Below are 9,756 nucleotides of genomic sequence, written 5' to 3' on the forward strand. Positions count from 1 at the left end.
GGTCTGCCCAGTTTGAACTTCCTGGTGCCTTTGTTTACACTATAAGGGGAAAAACACCTATTCAAGTCTCAGTAATGGCGGATGCCCCTCCACCCACTAAGCTCAAGTGTCCCAGTTCAACTTCAGACTGCTGTGCTGGCAGCAAGAATTTCAATCTTGGATCTTAGGATCTTAGCTTGCTGGGCTCCATGGGGTGGGTTCTGCTGAGCTAGATCACTTGGCCCTCTGGCTTCAGCCCCCTTTCCAGGGTAGTGAATGGTTCTGTCTCGCTGGCGTTCCAGGCACCACTGAGGTATGAAAAAAAAAATCCTGCCACTAGCTCAGTGTCTGCCCAAATTGGCTGCCCAGTTTTGTGCTTGAAACCCAGGGCCCTGATGGTATAGGCACCCGAGGGAATCTCCTGGTCTGCAGGTTGCGAAGACTGTGGGAAAAACATAGTGTCTGGGCTGGAATGCACCATTCCTCACGGCACAGTTCCTCATGGCTTCCATTGGCTAGGGGAGGGAGTTCTCTGACCCCTTGCACTTCCTGGGGAAGGTGATACGCCACCCACTTCTACTTGCCCTCCATGGGCTGCACCCACTGTCTAACCAGTCCCAATGAGATGAGCCGGGTACCTCAGTTGGAAAGGCACAAATCTCCTGCTTTCTGTATTGATCTTGCTGGGAGCTGCAGACTGGAGCTGTTTCTATTTGGCCATCTTGCCAGCCACCTTCCCTTTCCTAAAATGTTTTAATAAGCTCTCACTCTTGCTCCAAAACTTGCCTCCATCTTTCCCTCTGCCTGAAACCTACTTCTGTCCCTTGGCTGAATTATTTCCTCTGAGGAGGCAAGGGATCAAGTCTGCTGCAGACCCTTATGGATTCACTGCTGGTAACATGGTCACCAAGAAGCCTGTGGGAATTTCTCCCACCAACAACCAATGAACCAATTCTGTAGTGGCTTTTTCATTGGCCCCCAGCTGGGTGTCCTCTAATTCAATTCAATTTTGACATTATCTACCCAAAGACAGTTATCAAATCCCACAGGTTGAAGGCTCAGTCCCACAAGAGTGCTCCACTTCAGATGTAAATCACAAGCCCCAGATTGTTTTATCAGTGCTTCTTACCTACTAGCTATCAACTGGGGCTCCCACAACACCCTCCTTGGGTTGGATCAATTTTCTAGAGTGGCTCACAGAATCTAGGGAAACACTTACATTTCCTGGATTATTATAAAGAATATTACAAAAGATACAGATTAAAAGACATGTAGGGCAAGGAATGTGGGAAGGGGTGTGGTACTTCCATGCCCTCTTCAGGAACACCATCCAGGAATTTTCATGTGCTCAGCTATCTGGAATTCCCCAAACTCTGTCCCTTTAGGTTTTTATGGAAGCTTCATTACACTGGCATGATTGATTAAATCATTGGCCCTTGGCAATCAACATTTAGCCCTTTTTCCCTCCCTGGAGGTTGGTGTGGGACTGAAAGTCTGGATACTCAATCCTGCATTGGTCTTTCTGGTGATCAGCCCCATTCTAAAGTTACCTAGGGCTGCTAGCCATCAGTCAACTCATTAGCATACAAAAAGATACTTATTACTTTGAAGACTCCAAAGATTGTAGGAGTTGTGTGCCAGGAAATGTGAACAAAGATCAAACATATATTTCATAATATCACAATGAAAATCTAAGAGAGAGATTAAGATAATTATTTCCCAAATCTCACAGTGATTAAGAAGTAATGACTCTAAAATCAGGCCACTACACTATCTTGTCACCTCTCCCTGTATTTTGGCCTAGACACTTGAAGTTATTACCTATCTGGGGAGCAGGCCATTTGTCCAGGACAATCCACTCATCAATGAGGAAGAAGATATGACTCCTGAATGTGCATATCCATTCAGCTAAGCAGCAGTCACTTACTGCAGGCAAGGCCAATGCTACAATTCAATTAGTAACTATTTTACAGCAACTGCTATATGCTTGATAAAAATGCTCAAAACCACAGTTACAATAGGGAGGTAAGGGAACTAAAACTCCTTGCGTAGGTTTCTTGTGTACCTATTATGTGCTAGAGTATAAACATGCATTAAAAATTATGTTTTGAGCTCCTAATGTGCTGAGCTAGGCACTATTCTGGGTTGTGAGGGATGCAATAGTGAACCCTTCTGGAAACTCTTGTCAGATCTTATCCCCCACCCCTGTATTGATTCACTGAAAAAAATTCTCTCTTTTCTGGGATTGTGAGTCATGTACAAAATGATGAAAAAAAAGGAAGAGACTTAATTTTACCAGTGCTATAGTCCAATAATTGAATAGTACCTGTCCTGGTTCCTACCTAGTTCCTAAGCCTGATGTAACTGCCCAGTGGGTTCTTCTGGCCCACTGCCCAGATACAGCCAATTTATCAAGGCAGGGGAATTGCAATAAAGAAAGAGTTTTACACACATAGAGCTACTAAACAGAAGACTGGAGTTTTGTTATTCAAAACAGCATCCCTGAAAATTCGGAGGCTAGGGTTTTTCAAAGATAGTTTGGGGGAAGCAGGGGACAGGAGGATGGCCAGGCAATGGGTGCTTGTTAGTGGTTGGTTAGAGATACAATCACAGGGGTATGGGAAATGGTCCTCACATGTACTGAGTTACTATTGGGTGGGGCCACAGGTTGGCAGGTCCAGATGGAGCCATCTGCCCTCAGACATACACAAAACCTGAAAAGATATCTCAAAGGCCAATCTTAGGTTCTACAATGTGATGTAATCTGCAGGAGTAATTGGGAACGGGGAAGCTGCATATCTTGCGCCCTCTGGAATAATGGCTGGCAATTGTTTATGATTACACCGTAGCAGAATTCAGGGTCCTCTATCCTCTCAGCTTGGTGGCCTCTTGTTAGCTTTACAAAGGCACTTGAGTTATGGAAAAAGGCTATTATCACTTAAACTAAACGTCTCCCAAAATTAGCTTGATCCAAGCCCAGGAGTAATTAAGGGCAGGTTGAAGACCAAAGGCAAGAGGAGGGGTGACCGCATCAGATCTCCATCACTGCCATAATTTTCTCACTGTTATAATTCTCCACTCTTCCTTTTCGAGATCTCCAAGTTTCTTCCAATATATTAACCCTTTTTTCTTTTAAAAATTTTTATTTGGAAATTATTTCTAAGTAGTATATATGAATAGTTCAAAGAATTCCCACATTTTTTTTTCTAGTGCCAGGTGTTTATTCCCTCACATGTGGGTGGTTCACGTACACAGCACACAGGCATGGGCACCATGGGAGAGGGCAGCACTCCTGCCTTCTGAGGGGAGGATCTTGCCCTCACGGTGTAAGAAGGGAGAGGATGGTTTCTCTCCTGCCCTCACTAGGGCCTAGGGAACTCAGGAGCACATCCCATCCCTTCCACCTCTCAGCCGAGGAGAAGCCACCTTACTGACATTTAGTTCCAACCATTATAGTAAGTGGGGAAGGGATTGGCCTGGTCCCAACCATTACAGGGTGAAGATATAAATGGTAAAGGAAGGTACAGTTTGGATGAGGCCACAGGAAGGAGCAGGTGACACCATCAGAAGCATGTGCAGGGGAGGGGCAGTTACTGGGCTTCTGGGCTGCTTAGTCCCTGGCTTGGCAGGAAGGGTAGGGGAGATGGATGGGGCTCATTGTTTGGCATTGATGATGTCCACGAATTCGGGCTTGAGGGAAGCACCACCCACAAGGAAGCCATCCACATCAGGCTGGCTGGCCAGCTCCTTGCAGGTTGCCCCAGTCACAGAGCCTCCATAAACGATAGGGGTGCTCTGAGCCACTGCTTCAGAGATGTTGGACTTAAGCCATCCTCAGAGCTTCTTGTGTACTTCCTGGGCCTGTTGGGGTGTTGCAGTCTTGCCAGTACCAATGGCCCACACAGGCTTATAGGCCAGGACGACCTTGCTCCAGTCTTTCACATTACCTACGATGACCTTTGTCTGCTCGAAAACAACCTTCTCAGTGATGCCAGGTTCCCTTTCATCTAGCTTCTCCCCAATACAGGCGATTACTCCTAGTCCCTCTGCCAGAGCATGGGCTACTTTCTGCCCAATCAGCTCATCTGACTCCCCAAAGACATACCTTCTCTCTGAGTGCCCCAGGACCACCCACGTGGCTCTGCAGTCTTTGATCATGCCAGGGCTGATCTCCCCAGTAAAGGCCCCATTAGTCACTTTGTAGCAGTTCTGTGCAGCCACAGCAATCTTGGGATCTAGCTTCTGTAGTCGATATAGGCAGTGGGGGGAGCACAAACCACCTCGGTGTCAGCCGGCACCTTGGCCGCATTCAGAGTGCCGATGAGCTCCCCCAGATTCTGCTTCTGCCCGTTCATCTTCCAGTTCCCCCCAACGAAGAACTTCCTGGAAGGCGCCATGGCACTGGAGTCGAGGCGCTGAAGGTCAGTGTCTGCATATTCCCACATTCTTTACTCAGATCCACTAATAATTATTACTATTTTGCTGTGTTTGCTTTTTTGCTTTCTCTTTGTTTCTTTATAAATGTGTGTGCATGCATTACATATGAATGTATATAATTGTTAACATTTTGCCATATTTACTTTTTTGCTTTCTCTGTCTCTATGTGTATGCATACATTATATATAAATGTATATATGTCATATATGTACATTTTATATACATGTAATCATTTATATACATGTAAATTTTTTTCCCCAAGTCATTTGAGAGCTTCAGACGTCATGCTCCTTTACCTCCATATCCTACATTGTGTGTTTCCTAAAAGCAAGGACATTCTCTTATATAAATGCCATATAATGATCAAATTCAGAAAATATAAGATTAGCTAACACTATTTTATAAGATATAGTTCATTTTTCAGATTATGCTAATTGTCCCAATAATGTCCTTTATATAAATTTCCCTCTCTGACCCAGGATCTAATTCCAGATTACACCTTGCATTTTGTTCTTATGTCTTCTTTCCCTACTCAAGTTAGTCAGAGTTTATTTCTATTGCTCATAACCAAAGAATCTTAAAAATACAATTTCCTTCTGTTTATGATACGGGAGTGCTGGGAAGGGAAGAGTGTGGTCACTTTAAATGATACAGACGAGGGGAAGGAAAGTGCTGGGTAGAGGAGGGCATGGTCCCTGGCTAGGGCTCCACCCCCATGGACCTAGGTGAGGACAGGCACTCCTGCTTTTGCGCCCAAATGTTGCATTTTCCAAGACCACCCTGTCCCATCACACCCCCATCCTGGGCCTATAAAAACCGGAGACCCTAGCGGGCAGACACACAGGCAGCTGGATATTGAGAGGAACACTTTGGTGGAAGAAGACCCGAGTGGCTGGTTGAGAGCATGCTGGCTGAAGAGCACATGGACAGACGCCAGCATGCTGGCAGACCATCAACTGGTGGGATGAGACAGAGTTTGGCTGGGGCAGTTGGAGGAAAGCTGGGGCCACTGAGCAGCCCAAATCCAGGGAAGACCATCTCCCTTATGGCTCCCCCACTGGCGGAGAGCTACTTCTACTCAATAAAACTTGGCACTCATTCTCCAAGCCCAGGTGTGATCCCATTCTTCCATACACCAAGGCAAGAACCCAGGATACAGAAAGCCCTCTGTCCAAGGTAGAGGGTCTAACTGAGCTGGTTAACACAAGCTGCCTATAGACGGCTAAACTAAGAGAGAACCCTGTAACACATGTCCACTGGGACAAGCTGTAAACATCCACCCCTACACACCACCATGGAGTTGGAGACCCACAGCCTGCCCATCTCTATGCTCCCCTAGAGTTTTAAGCAGTGGGGCACTGAAGAAGTGAGACACACCCCATCACATGCCCTGGGAGGGGGACAAGGGAAGCTTTCACGTTTCATTTATAAGCATTCATTTATAACCTTTAGTAAATTATATCATTTAATCTTTTTTCTTTTTCTTTCTTTTTTTTTTTGTTTTTGTTTTTGTTGAGACAGAGTTTTGGCTTTTTCACCCAGGCTGGAGTGCAGCGGCACGATCTTGGTTCATGACAGCCTTGGACTCCTGGGCTCAAGCCTTCCTCCACCTCAGCCCCCCAGGTAGCTGGGACTACAGGCACAGGCCACAATGCCCGACTATTTTTTTTTTTTTTTGTATTTTTTGTACAGATGGGTTTTTGCCATATTTCCCAGGCTGGTTTTGAACTACTGAGCTCAAGCAATCCACTTGCCTCAGCCTCCCACAGTGCTGGGATTACAGGTGTGAGTCGCTCTACCTGGCCTATATCATTTATTCTTAATCAAGTCTTCTAGGTAGGTATTTAAATCCCTGTTTTAAAAATCAGTACTATTAGGCTCAAAGAAGTTAAAAAACTTGCCCATCATGACACAGTTAAATTCTAGGGCCAGGATTTTAATCCAAGTCTTTTTTATTCTGAAGTCCCTCCTTATTCCATTGCAGGCCTGGCAGATATTCGTAAACCACAATCCTTGCATCAAGAATCCTACAGGCTAGCGTGAAGTGAGACAGATAAACAGATAATGTTATTTGTTTGGCAGTAACACCTAACCACAGCAGTATGTACAAGGTATAGCGGAACATAGTTATTGAACTTATTTCAAGAATGACGAGAAATGTGGGCAGGGCTTCAACAAGAATAGAAGGAAATAAAATCTGTTTTATTCCTTGATGCAAACTGGGTGTTTATAGATTGTCTGTCTACTGTCCAAAGCATGATTAATATCAATGCTAATCCACTAACCTCCAACTTATGCTTAGGAAATTCCTTATTTAGCTGGCTAGCATTGTTAACTTTGACATCTACTAATGCAACATTACCTCCTGAATGTTAGGGACTCAAATAGTTCCTACACCATTTCAATTCTTTCTTGGTCATTTTGATTAATGTTGACATTATCCAGTTCTGACATTTAGCTGAAATATATTGCTAAGATCCTAATCTGTAAACTTGCTTAAAATATGTCCTGTTTAGTTTGATAGTTTTAAAATATTGACATTATAAAAGGAGTTCTGAAGGTAAAGGGTCTGATCCCTTCAAGAAATCTAGAGTTCTTTCCTTTCTCTTTGTGTAAAAAATCAAATGAAAAGTATTAGGAGTACGGAAAACCATGGTTATAAAATCAGAGCAAACAGCGTGTCCCATTTTGTGACTTTAGATCCGAAACTGGTGACAAAGAGAAAATATATAAAGGTCAGGAGCTTAGAGGGCATCCAGAGAGCTGAAGCTTGGAACAGTTGTGAGTAGTCTTAGAGTAATAGGGAGGTGTTAGTCCATCAGTAGGCCCCTGCTCTCAATCAGAAGTCTTAGAATTTTCTGGGGACCTGAGCAGTCTGGGAAGAAGAGGAAGATCTGGATAAGTATTCACTGATAATATCTGTTACTGATTAGAGTATTTAGTTTGTATTTAGTAGACAGGTCTTCTTTTAGTACTTAGCTCTCATGGTAAGTTATTCATAAGTAACATGCCTGGCAACAGCTGGTCCTCAAGTAATATTGAATTGGATTAAGCTGAAAGTGGCTGATAAGGCTATTCCACAGAGAAAGATTTATCTTAGTGTGGCAGGGGCCAGTCACTCAACCACCAAAGAAAGGCAAGGTGGGAGTGGTCACCATAATAAACAGCAGAATCAAAGCAGTCAGCTGAATAGTCTGACTCCTGCAGACCTACAGCATTGCTAGTTGATCATGGTGTTCCTGGAAGTGAAATATTTGGTTGGTGCAAGGGTAATTTCAATTACAATGGAAAGTAATGGCGAAAAACTAGAATTACATTTGCACCAACTTAATAGATAGGAAGCCTACTGAATTTGTAGTTGATCCATATAAGCTGAAAATTCCAGGTCAAGTGAAAAAAAATCTAATCTGAATCCTAAAAACAGAGAATTACGGCCCTCAAATAATTCCCAGACTTGAGCCTGTTTATAGACCTAGAATGAAAGGGAGACCAGGTCCCCTGGAGGAAAGACCCTCATATACTACTGAATATTTATACTGTTAATCTTTCCCCTGGCCTTCCCCAAAGTGACCTACAGCCTTTTATGGAGTAACTCCACATTGGGGAAGGGAAATAATCAGACCTTTCAAGGACTACTAGACACTGGTTCTGAACTGACACTAATTCCGAGAGACCCAAAATGTCACTGTGATTGACAGTCAGTGTGGGGAGGTCAGGTGATGAATGGGATTTTAGCCTAGGTCTATCTTACAGTGGTTCTGTACCTTCACAGTGTGAAAATACACAGTGGACCAGTGGGTCCCTGAACCCATCCTGTGTTTATTTCCCCAGTTCTAGAATGCATAATTGGAATAGACATACCTAGCAGCTGACAGAAGCCCCCACATTAATTCTCTAACCTCTGGAGTGAGGGCTATCATGGTGAGACAGACCAAATGAAAGCTATTAGGGCTGCTTCTACCTAGGAAAATGTAAACCAAAAGCAATACTGCATTCCTGGAGGAATGGCAGAGATTAGCAGCACCATCAAAGACTTGAAAGATACAGGGGTGGTGATTCCCACCACATTCTCATTCAACTCTCCTATTTGGCCTATGCAGAAGACAGATGGATCTTGGAAAATGATAGTGGATTATTATAAGTTTAACTAGGTGATGATTCCAATTGTAGTAGGTTTACCAGATGTGGTTTCATTTTTTACACAAATTAACACGCTAGTACCTGGTAGAAGCTAATCAATTTGGCAGATGCTTTTTCTCCATTCCTGTTAATAAAGATTTCCAGACGCAGTTTTCTTTCAGTTGGCAAGGCCAGTAATACACCTTCATTCTCCTACCTTAGGAGTGTATGAATTCTCCAACTCTGTGACATACTTTTTTTTTGAAACGGAGTCTCTGTCATCCAAGCTGGAGTACAATGGCATGATCTCGGCTCACTGCAACCTCCATCTCCCAGGTTCAAGTGATTCTCCTGCCTCAGCCTCCAGAGTAGTTGGGATTACAGGTGCCTGCCACCATGCCCTGCTAATTTTTTTTATTTTTAACTAGAGACGGGGTTTCACCATGTCGGCCAGACTGGTCTTGAACTCCTGACTTCAAGTGATTTACCTGCCTTGGCCTCCCAAAGTGCTGGGTTTACAGGCATGAGCCACCACGCCTGGCCTGTGATATACTTTAGTTTGCAGGAATCTTGATCATCTTTCCCTTTCTCAAGCTATCACACTGGTCCATCACATTCCTGACACTATGCTAATTAGTCTTAGTAAGCAAGAAGTAGCAACTACTCTAGACTTGTTGGTAAGACATTTGTGTGTCAGAGAGTGGGAAATAAATTTGACAAAAATTCAGGAGCCTTGGTGAAATTTCTAGGGGATCAATGGTATGGAACAGGTCATATCACTCTAAGGTGAATAATAAGTGTTGCATCTGGCCCCTTCAACAACCAAAAAAGATATACAATGCCTGGTGGGCCTCTTTGTATTTTGGAAGTGATATATTCCTTATTTGGGTGTCTGGCCCACTTACCCAGTGACCCAAAAAGCTGCTAATTCTGAGTGGGGCCCAGAACAAGAGAAGACTCTTCAACAGGTCCAGGCTGCTGTGCAAGCTATGCTATTTGGATCATATGACCAAGCAGATACAATGGTGCTTGAAGTGTCAGTGGCAGAGAGAGAGGCTGTTTGGAGCCTTTGGCAGGCCCCTGCAGGTGAATTGCAGTGGAGGATCTTCAGCTTTTGGAACAAGGCCACGCTATCCTCTTTGAATAACTCTCCTTCCTCCTTCCTCCTCCTCCTCCTCCTCCTCCTCTTCTTCTTCTTCTTCTTCTTCTTCTTCTTCTTCT

At 44.1% G+C, this 9,756-nt stretch overlaps 1 pseudogene across 1 annotated transcript; it reads right to left on the reverse strand.

Annotated features, from left to right (window-relative positions):
- Window positions 1–3,446: 3,446 nt before the first annotated feature.
- On the reverse strand, window positions 3,447–4,406 carry LOC108543216 (triosephosphate isomerase-like; annotated as a pseudogene). Its single transcript, XR_001889513.1, has one exon. The product of XR_001889513.1 is annotated as a triosephosphate isomerase-like (transcript).
- Between the last annotated feature and the right edge of the window lie 5,350 nt (window positions 4,407–9,756).

This window comes from Rhinopithecus bieti, unplaced genomic scaffold (assembly GCF_001698545.2).
Source record: "Rhinopithecus bieti isolate Rb0 unplaced genomic scaffold, ASM169854v2 scaffold_23868, whole genome shotgun sequence".
NCBI classification, from domain to species: Eukaryota; Metazoa; Chordata; class Mammalia; order Primates; family Cercopithecidae; genus Rhinopithecus; species Rhinopithecus bieti.